Raw genomic sequence first — 10,888 nt, forward strand, 5'->3', positions numbered from 1 at the left:
GCTTATAACAGTGCCTTGCACATAGTAAACACTTAACAAATGCAATCATTAATATTATCAATTATATTTATTGAGCACTTGCTGAGTGCCAAACAGTGTTCTAAGTGCTTGGGAGTGTACAATATAACAGAGTTGGTAGCCACATACCTTGCCCACAACAAGCTTGTTTTCACCCACTGGAGATACAAACTCTGCCATTTCACAAGAAAACATTGAATTTGGTTTCATATACTCTTTAAATTGGTCCTCACAGTCAACATTAAGTCCCAGTTTTTGTTACTGTCACCAAAATGCCTACAGAGTAAAGTCCTCTAAGATCCTACCAACATAATCTACCAATTACATGCAAACTCATCTCTAAACTGTAAACTCATTGTGGGCAGGGAACATGTCTACCACCTCTGTTGTACTCTACTCTCCCAAGCACCTAGTAATAATAATAATGATGGTGACAGTATTTGTTAAGTGATTACTATATGTCAGGCACTGTTTTAAGGGCTGGGGTAGATAAAATCTAATCAGGTTGAGCACAGGCCCTGTCTCGAGCCCCATTTTACAAACGAGGCAACTGAGACACAGAGAAGTGAAGTGATTTGCCCCAGGTCAAACAGCAGTCAAATGGCAGGGTCAGGATTAGAACCCAGGTCTTTCTGACGCCACTAGGCCACTCTGCTACAGTACTCTGCTCACAGTAAGCACTTGGCAAATAACACTGATGATGCAGAAACCCCACGCTGACCACAGTGTTAATTTTCTTCCCGAAGGATAGCCTTCACCTCCACAATTCCCTCATGGAGCCTTTCACCTCAGCATCATTCCTCAGGGTATAAATGAGAGGATTCAGCATCGGTGGCATAACGGTGTTAAATAACCATCTTCTCCACCGCTAGGGTGTGACAGGGATGAATGTACATGAAGAGACAGGGGCCAAAGCATAGGAAGACGGCGACATGTGAGCCCCACAGGTCAAGAGCATTTTCTGCCTCGCCTCAGGTGACTGGGTCCTCAGGGTGAACAAGATGATGGCATAGGAGATCGCCAGAATGAAGAAGGCTACCAGAGAGATCATCCCACTGTTGGCCACCACCATCAGGCCCACCACAGAGGTGTCGGCACAGGCAAGTTTCAGGAACGGATGCACATTGCAAAGTAGTCATCTGGCACACTAGGGCAGCAGAAGGGAAGCTGGATGATGAGGAGGGTGTGAACGATGGAGTGTAGAAATGCACCGCCCCAGAGGGCAGTCACCATGACTTGACACACCCGCCGGCTCATGATGGTCGGGTAGCACAAAGGTCCACAGATGGTCACGCACCAGTTGTAGGCTATCATTATGAGGAAGAAGATGCCCATGCAGCCATAGAAGTGCACAGCGAACAGCTGAGTCATACAACTGCTGAAGGAGATGGTTTTTCTCTCAGCAAATAGGTCGGCCATCATCTTTGGGGTGATGGTGGTAGAAAAGCAGATGTCGAGAAAGGAGAGGTAGCTGAGGAAGAAGTACATGGGGGAGGCGAGGCGAGGGCTGATGCTAATGGTTATCATTATGAAGAGATTTCCCAACAATGATCCTAAAAAACATCCTAAAAAAACCCTCTCTTTTCCCCACCTCACCTTCTAGTTATCGCCCCATATCCCTCCTACCATTCCTTTCCAAACTCCTTGAACGAGTTGTCTACACTCCCTGCCTAGAATTCCTCAACAACAACTCTCTCCTCGACCCCCTCCAGTCTGGCTTCTGTCCCCTACATTCCACGGAAACTGCCCTCTCAAAGGTCACCAATGACCTCCTGCTTGCCAAATCCAACGGCTCCTACTCTGTCCTAATCCTCCTCGACCTCTCAGCTGCCTTTGACACTGTGGACCACCCCCTTCTCCTCCACACGTTATCTGACCTTGGCTTCACAGACTCCGTCCTCTCCTGGTTCTCCTCTTATCTCTCCGGTCGTTCTTTCTCAGTCTCTTTTGCAGGCTCCTCCTCCCCCTCCCATCCTCTTACTGTGGGGGTTCCCCAAGGTTCAGTGCTTGGTCCCCTTCTGTTCTCGATCTACACGCACTCCCTTGGTGACCTCATTCGCTCCCATGGCTTCAACTATCATCTCTATGCTGATGACACCCAGATCTACATCTCTGCCCCTGCTCTCTCCCCCTCTCTCCAGGCTCGCATCTCCTCCTGCCTTCAGGACATCTCCATTTGGATGTCTGCCTGCCACCTAAAGCTCAACAGTCGAAGACTGAACTCCTTGTCTTCCCTCCCAAACCTTGCCCTCTCCCTGACTTTCCCATCTCTGTTGACAGCACTACCATCCTTCCTGTCTCACAAGCCCGCAACCTTGGTGTCATCCTCGACTCCGCTCTCTCATTCATCCCTCACATCCAAGCCGTCACCAAAACCTGCCGGTCTCAGCTCCGCAACATTGCCAAGATTCGCCCTTTCCTCTCCATCCCAACCGCTACCCTGCTCATTCAAGCTTTCATCCTATTCCGTCTGGACTACTGCATCAGCCTTCTCTCTGATCTCGCATCCTCGTGTCTCTCTCCACTTCAATCCATACTTCATGCTGCTGCCCGGATTATCTTTGTCCAGAAACGCTCTGGGCATATTACTCCCCTCCTCAAAAATCTCCAGTGGCTACCAATCAATCTGCACATCAGGCAGAAACTCCTCACCCTGGGCTTCAAGGCTGTCCATCACCTCACCCCCTCCTACCTCACCTCCCTTCTCTCCTTCTACAGCCCAGCCCGCACCCTCCGCTCCTCTGCCGCTAATCTCCTCACCGTAGCTCACTCTCGCCTGTCCCGCCGTCGACCCCCGGCCCACGTCATCCCCCAGGCCTGGAATGCCCTCCCTCTGCCCATCCACCAAGCTAGCTCTCTTCGTCCCTTCAAGGCCCTGCTGAGAGCTCACCTCCTCCAGGAGGCCTTCCCAGACTGAGCTCCTTCCTTCCTCTCCTCCTCTTCACTCTCTCCATCCCCCCCATCTTACCTCCTTCCCTTCTCCACAGTACCTGTATATATGTATATATGTTTGTACATATTTATTACTCTATTTATTTATTTTTTTATTTATTTATTTTATTTGTACATATCTATTCTATTTATTTTATTTTGTTATTATGCTTGGTTTTGTTCTCTGTCTCCCCCTGTTAGACTGTGAGCCCACTGTTGGGTAGGGACTGTCTCTATATGTTGCCAATTTGTACTTCCCAAGCGCTTAGTACAGTGCTCTGCACATAGTAAGCGCTCAATAAATACGATTGATGATGAACAATGATACCGTGTAGAGGAGGGCAAAGAGGGAAAAAACAATTCTCTGTAACACCTGGTTCTGCGAAATTCCCAAGAAAATAAATTCTGTCGCATTGTTTCTCTTCCCCATATGTTCACTTTAGTTGTGTTGAGCAGAGGGGAAATACATCTCCAACAAAACCCAATTAGAAATAACTATGAAGGGAGCAAATTCAGTCAAAATGCATTTTTTTTCCCAAAAACATTCTCCCTGGGAATTCCTCTGATCCGAAGAGTTCTCCATGGTCTCTAGAATGTTTTCTTTGATTCTATGCCCTATGATCCATCTTCTTGGAGCTCTAACATGGGAGTATGGACAACGATTAATCAATGGTATTTGCTGATCACTTACTATGTGCAGAGCACTGTACTAAACACTCAGGAGGATACAATACAAGTGAATTGGTAGACATGACCGCTGCCCACAAGAGTAGCACCATGACCTAGTGGATAGAGCAGGGGCCTGCGAATCAATCAATCAATCAATGAGGTTTGTTGATCTTTTACTGTGGACAGAACACAGTACTAAGTTCTTGGGAGAGAATAATATATTAGAGTTGGTGGACACATTCCCTGCCCACATTAAGCTTTCAGTCTAGAGGGAGCTTACAGTCTAAATGGCTCTTACAGAAGGACCTGAGTTCTAATCCCCATTCTACCACTTGCCTGTTGTGTGACCTTGGCAAGTCAGTTCACGTCTCTGCGCCTCAGTTACATCTTCTGTGAAATGGGGATTAAGACTGCGAGCCCCTTGTGGGAAATGGAGTGTGTCCAATCTGATTAATTTGTACCTACCCCAATGCTTAGTACAGAGCTGAGCCCCTTTGTCCCCAACTCTGGCTCACCTGAGGCTCATTTTGCCCCATGCTGGGTAGGAAGGTTATGATGGGAACTGCCACCTTGGATCCTGTTCCTGGTTACGGTGTCTCCTCGTGGTCGAGAAGCACCTAGCAAATACCATTAAAACATTTGTTTTTTTAAAAAAGAGCTTCTTCCCTTTAGGGGGAATAGACATTTAAAAAGATTACAGACAGGAGAAATTAGGATATTTGCATCAATCAATCGTTCACATTTATTGAGCACTTACTGTATATGGAGCACTGACTAAGTGCTTGGGAGAGTACAATATAACAATATAACAGACACATTCCCTGCCCACAATGAGCTTACAGTTTGTGGACCAGGGAAACACACCCTGATATCCTACCCAAAGGGTATTCCAACCCTTAACAGGTTTTTCACAAGTTCTGTTTGTAACAGGGAACGGGTCTACCAACTCTATCGCACTGTACCCTCCCAAGGATTTAATACAGTGCTCTGCACACGGTTCACACACAATAAATGCCATTTATTGATTGATTGTCTTATCTTGTCTTCTGCTGTCGAGTCATTTCCAACCCAAAGAGATGCCATGGACACATCTCTCCCAGAATGCCCCACCTCCATCTGCAATCGTTCTGGTACTGTATATAGATAATTTTCTTGGTAAAAATACAGAAGTGGTTTACCATTGCCCTCTTCCGTGAAGTAAATTTGAGTCTCTGCTCTTGACTCCCCCACATGCTACTTCTGCCCAGCACAGGTGGGTTTTGCCTTGCATCAGATTGCCTTCCACTCGCTAGCCACTACCCAAGCTAGGAATGGAATGGAATGGAATGGAATGGAATGGAATGAATGGAATGGAATGGAGTGGAATGGAATGGAATGGGAAGGAATGGAAAGGCCTCTGCTTGACTCTCCCTCCAGTAGTGGAGAATGGTAGAGTACTGGAGACTCTCCATGTGTGGCCCTGAAAGGTGGATTGATTGATTACAGAATATCAGAAACCTTTAAGGACTAATTCCCCACCATTTCCAGATTAATAGTACACGTAACAACCATGTCGGTCCTGATAGCCACTGAAGCCAAGATCTGGCCCTTACAGAACGTTTCCCAAAGAAACAGCATGGCCTAATTTATAGAGCTCTGGCCGGGGAGCCAGAGGACCTGAGTTCTCATACTGGCTGTGCCAGTCACCTCCTGTGTAACCTTGGGCAAGTCATTAAAATTCTCTGTGCCTCATGTCCCTCATCTGCAAAATGTGGATTCAATGTCTATTCTCACTGCTACTTAGACTGTGAGCCCCTTGTGGGACCTGATTTTCTTGTACCTACCCCTGTGCTGCAGTGCGGTGTTTGGAACATAGTGAGCCCTTAAATACCACAGTTATTGCACCTTTTATATATAATTCCTTTCACCTGTCATTTCCCCAGATCTTCTCATACTGCGGATTTGTAAAATTCAGCCAAAATGAGGTCTCTTTCACGAAATAAAAAATATGTGTCGCCTACCCGTATGATATTGATTGGTTAACATCTGTTTACACAAGTGGGAGAGGAGAGAACCAGAGTTCAACTAGATTTATAAAGCAAATGTCAGTGAGGTATTATAATCCTCTCACTCTATTGTCAATTTGAGGAGGCTGTCAGATTTCTCATTGCATTTTAAGCTTGATTTCCCATTCCATTTTAAGCTTGTACAGAATGTTCCAGCACCATTCAAAAGACCTTTTAAATCAGATAATGTATTTCCTAGAACCACAGAATGGGCACTACCTTAAAAGGACCATACCTCTCTCTTTTGGATTGTTTGTAACTAATATGGTTCTGAATCCAACTTGTAGAATGAATGCTTTGATGCACTAAGCCCTTCTAACCATGACTGAAACATTGTTGGCAAAAGTTAATGGACAGCAAACACACAATAACTACAGGAGGGATTTCCCGGAGGACATGCCTCGAATGTGTTTTCCACTGCAACACTGAGAATTCTTCAATCAGAGAAAAACCAACTTCAGGATTTGGAAGAAGATGGAATGGACAGGGCTGTGTGGAATTGCTAAGGGCAGAAAATTTCCTTGACGTACCCCACTGCATTTGTAAATGTTACTAAAATGTCTTTATTTACACTCCTTAGTTCCCCAGCTCTTTCTTTCAGTGCCCTCAAAGTGGAATCTAATCAGAGGCAAGGCCCAGTGAATACAGCACAGGCCTGGGAGTCAGAAGGACCTGGATTCTAATCTTGGCTCCACCGCTTGTCTTCTTTGTGACCTTGATCAAGTCACTTCACTTCTGAGCCCCCTTTTTCTCTCTTCCTCCCCATCCCCCCCCCGACTCTACCTCCTTCCCCTCCCCACTGCACCTGTATATATGTTTGTACAGATTTAGTACTCTATTCATTTTACTTGTAAATATTTACTATTCTATTTATTTTGTTAATGATGTGCATCTAGCTTTACTCTATTTATTCTGATGACTTGACACCTGTCCACATGTTTTGTTTTGTTGTCTGTCTCTCCCTTCTAGACTGTGAGCCTGTTGTTGGGTAGGGACCGTCTCTATATGTTGCCAACTTGTATTTCCCAAGCGCTTAGTACAGTGCTCTGCACACAGTGAGTGCTAAATAAATATGATTGAATGAATGAATGAACTTCTCTGGGCCTCAGTTACCACATCTGTGAAGTGGGGATTAAGACTGTGAGTTCTATGTGGCACGTGGTCTATATCCAACCTGATTAGTTTGTATCTACTCCAGCGCTTAGTTTAGTGCTTGGCACATAGTATGCGCCTAACAAATACCATTAAAAATACATTAACCTTTCTATTTTCTAGCAATTGACATCAAATTATTCCTTTTCAATTAAAAGGCATAGCTCATAATTTTATACCATGAATATGTGCATAATAAAGATGTGGTGATCAGTTTAATTTAAAATGTTTACTGCTGAATTCTGACAAATCAGGAGGAATTTGCACATCTACCTACCAACCACTGCACCATGAGAAAAAAGATTATGTCAAAGAAAATCACCTAGCATAATTAAAAAGATTAAAACTACAGTAATGACAGCATTATTACTGCAAACCATTCAGCTTTTCAAAAATCAAATAGACTTTTCTTTACTCTCTTTATTATAATCTTTGATCATTAATTTAGCAGGCATTTTATATGAATGTTCTGCGAGTAATTTTGTTTATACTTTCACAAAATAAGATGCCCCTTGTAATCTTTTCCTGTGACTCCATGTAATCTATTCATGGTCTGGGGGTTACTCAAGTAACAAATGGTTCTTAAAAACATATGCCACTGAAATATAAAAAAGAGTGTAAATCAGAATTTGCTTGTTTTTAATCCTGAACAAAAGAAAATATCCAGCGTTTGGAACAGTGCTTGGCACATAGTAAGCGCTTAACAAATACCATATCACTATTATTATCATTGTCAACTATCAAAATTTCCACCACTACCAAATGACAACCTTAACTAAAAAAAAAGAAAATCCAACTCCATTATAACAATTATAGTCAGATAGACAATGTGATTTTATTTTATTTTTACTCTTACTAGGACAAAAGAGAACAATCACATTTTGTTGTTATTCTTGCTGTTATTAGAAAGAACTTGGCTGTGAAGACATCAAAGGTTTCTTGGATGCTATGTGATTTGATCCACTTCTTCTAATAATCTGCCTGGACTGGTGCTTAGGGCTAAAATATTGGATTTAGGGCAAAAATTTGAATTCAAGTGCATTTTGTACTACAAAAATGCCCAGGGTCTTCTGGAATGATTGCTAGAGCTACAAGACCAATCTCCAAGTCGTCCAAACTAGAGCCTCGCTCAGACCAACTCCGGTTAGCAGCAGCTGATTCACTAGAAAACAGGGATTTTGGTTCCAGAGTGTTCCTAGTCAAAATACTACACCATCAGTCTCCCAGAACCTCTAAATAGATAATCCAATACGATCCTTGGAGAACTTTCCCCTTCTCTGCCCCTACCATAGCATACAGAGGTGATAACCTAAAGTGACTTCCCAAAATGTCTTAAAGCTGGGAATTGAACTCCCAAGAGTATTGGACTCCAATAAATATAATTTGACCTAGAAGAAATGACAAACAATATTAAATGTGGTCATTTAGAAGCTGATTAAACCGATCCTAAAAATGAGCAGAAAAGAGAAGGGAGGTGAAATACAAAACAGTCATTTTTGCTTCTATTAGCAGCTCCCATTAAAGTGATTAATAGGAGAAGGGGTTGAAACTGTTTCATATAAAGTGTAGTTTGGGATTATTTGTGGATTATCTGTGGATTTCATTTATCTGTGCCACTCTATCTCTCATTAGCCCAGGAGTATTTGATGAATTTCTCAATGTCAGTCTCAAAGGGAAAATCTCTGGTATTTTTATCTTCCAGTGTAGCTCTGCAGTGATGACATAATCATAACATCATCATAGAGAATTTTCTAATCCAGTCAATCAATGATTGGTATTTATCGAGCACTTCCTGAGTGTGAAGCACTGTTTTAAGAAATTGGGATAGTATCTGAGACGTAAAACACCCATTCCCTGTCCTTAATAGATCACAATTGAGAAAACTCAAGATTAAAAGAGAGGAATTGAGGGAGGAAGGAGGAACACAGTACAGGATTCCCACCATGGAAATGAGGGTTCTAGATGAGTGAAGATCTAAACTCTCAGCGCAGGTTGAAGGATATGAGGGGATCGTCTTGGATCCTGCATCTGCATCTGAGGGGACTCTATGATCAATCAGTTGTATTCATTGAGCACTTACTGTGTGCAAAGCATTGTTACAGTGATTCAATGTGTACAGCCAGTTTTGTTCATAGGTTTGATTTTAACCCAAGGTCTGTAAATTGTGGCTCATTTATTTCTGAAGACAAATTGATTTCTTTTTTTTTTTTTTTTTTTTGCTTTGGGGAAAGACCCTCCATGATCTTTGGTGTCTTCAAAGTGTCCCAGAAATGGTCACTGCAATCTTAAATCATCCTCTCCTCTTCTTTCAGGAGAGCCTGTAATCCTGGAAAAGAAGAGGTTGTCCAGCAAAGAATGCAGGAAAGATTTGAGATCCTGGAGCCAGAAAAGATCTGGCTAGAAAAGGATCAGTTGCAACTGTCCTCTAGAGAAAGCTCTAGATGGCCTCTTTATGGCGGGATGAGCGGAGGCCTCTGGTGATGTGGGTTTTCAGGATCACTTAAATCTGATATCAGGGTCATTTGGGGCCACCAGCCGAGCCAGACATATTCAATAATCCTCCCTTTCCCTGTCTCCAAACTCTTTGCATCTCTCCACCTCTTCTCTGTCGGTCCCTCGGTCCTCTTCTGTCTCCATAGCCCTTCCCCACTTTTCCAGTCTTGCCTCTTGGAGGCGAGACTCCATCCCACTTTGGTTTGCAAGAATTCTGAATTCCTTCCCTATTAAATGAATCTTTTTACAGCAGACCAATCAATCAATGATATTTATTCAGCGCTGTGTGCAAAGCACTGTACTAAATGCTTGGTAGAATATACCTCAACAGAGTTGGTAGTCGTGTTCCCTGCCCACGACGAGTCTACAGTCTAGGGGAGGAGACAGACATTAACATGAATAATTAAATTGCAGTTACGTACATAGCTAATGTGCGGCTGAGGGCTGAGCCTGGGTTGAATACCAAGCGCTCTTAATCCCCACTGTGCGGATGAGGTAACTGAGGCACAGAGAAGTGAAGTGACCTGCCCAAGGTTACCCAGCTGACAAGTGGAGGCCTTCCCAGATGGAGCCCCCTCCTTCCTCTCCCCCTCCTCCCCCTCCCCATCCCCCCGCCTCACCTCCTTCCCCTCCCCACAGCACCTGTATATATGTATGTATGTTTGTACGTATTTACTACTCTATTTTATTTGTACATCATCATCATCATCATCATCAATCGTATTTATTGAGCACTTACTGTGTGCAGAGCACTGTACTAAGCGCTTGGGAAGTACAAGTTGGCAACATATAGAGACAGTCCCTACCCAACAGTGGGCTCACAGTCTAAAAGGGGGAAAAGGAAGTTAGCAGAAGAAGGTTTCGATCCTTCGAGCTCTGGGTTATGGGCCCAGCACGCTTCCACTGCACCACTCTGCTTGACATCTTTGTACATCTTTATCCTATTTATTTTATTTTATTAATATGTTTTGTTTTGTTGTCTGTCTCCCCCTTCTAGACTGTGAGCCCGCTGTGGGGTAGGGACCGTCTTTAGATGTTGCCAACCTGGACTTCCCAAGCGCTTAGTACAGTGCTCTGCACACAGTAAGCACTCAGTAAACACGATTGAACGAATGAATGCTCAGAGGTTAATGATTCAGTACAAATGCTGCCACCTTAGCAAATCTTTCAAAAACTCTTAGCTTAATAGATTATTCTTAAAACAATGAAAAGAAATGGCATTGGTGAATAGAACTGCCTTTAAAAATGTCTTGCAAGTGGGGAATTGGTAGGCAGGGTTTCTATGGGGGCAGGCATAATGATCCTAGATTAGAGAGGGAGAGAAAAATGGAGAAGGTTGAAGGGAGAAAGAGAAATGGGGGTGAGGAAGAAAGGAAAGGAGAGAGAAAGGAAGAGAGGGAGAGAGGTGATAAAGGAAATGGAGAAAGAGAGGGTAAGGTAAAGGGAAAACTGAAGAGTAGAGGAGGTAAGAAAGGGTGAAGAAGAGGCTGAGAAAGCAGAGGGAAGGGAGAAGTAAACATGCCCACACTCTGTCACACACATGCACATGCACATACAGACAAACGCACCTACACTCTCAT

The 10,888-nt window shown here is 43.7% G+C and overlaps 1 pseudogene; it reads right to left on the reverse strand.

Moving 5' to 3' along the window:
• Positions 1-772: 772 nt before the first annotated feature.
• On the reverse strand, positions 773-3,379 carry LOC119924056 (annotated as a pseudogene).
• Between the last annotated feature and the right edge of the window lie 7,509 nt (positions 3,380-10,888).

Source organism: Tachyglossus aculeatus, unplaced genomic scaffold (genome assembly GCF_015852505.1).
Source record: "Tachyglossus aculeatus isolate mTacAcu1 unplaced genomic scaffold, mTacAcu1.pri scaffold_78_arrow_ctg1, whole genome shotgun sequence".
Lineage (NCBI taxonomy): Eukaryota > Metazoa > Chordata > Mammalia > Monotremata > Tachyglossidae > Tachyglossus > Tachyglossus aculeatus.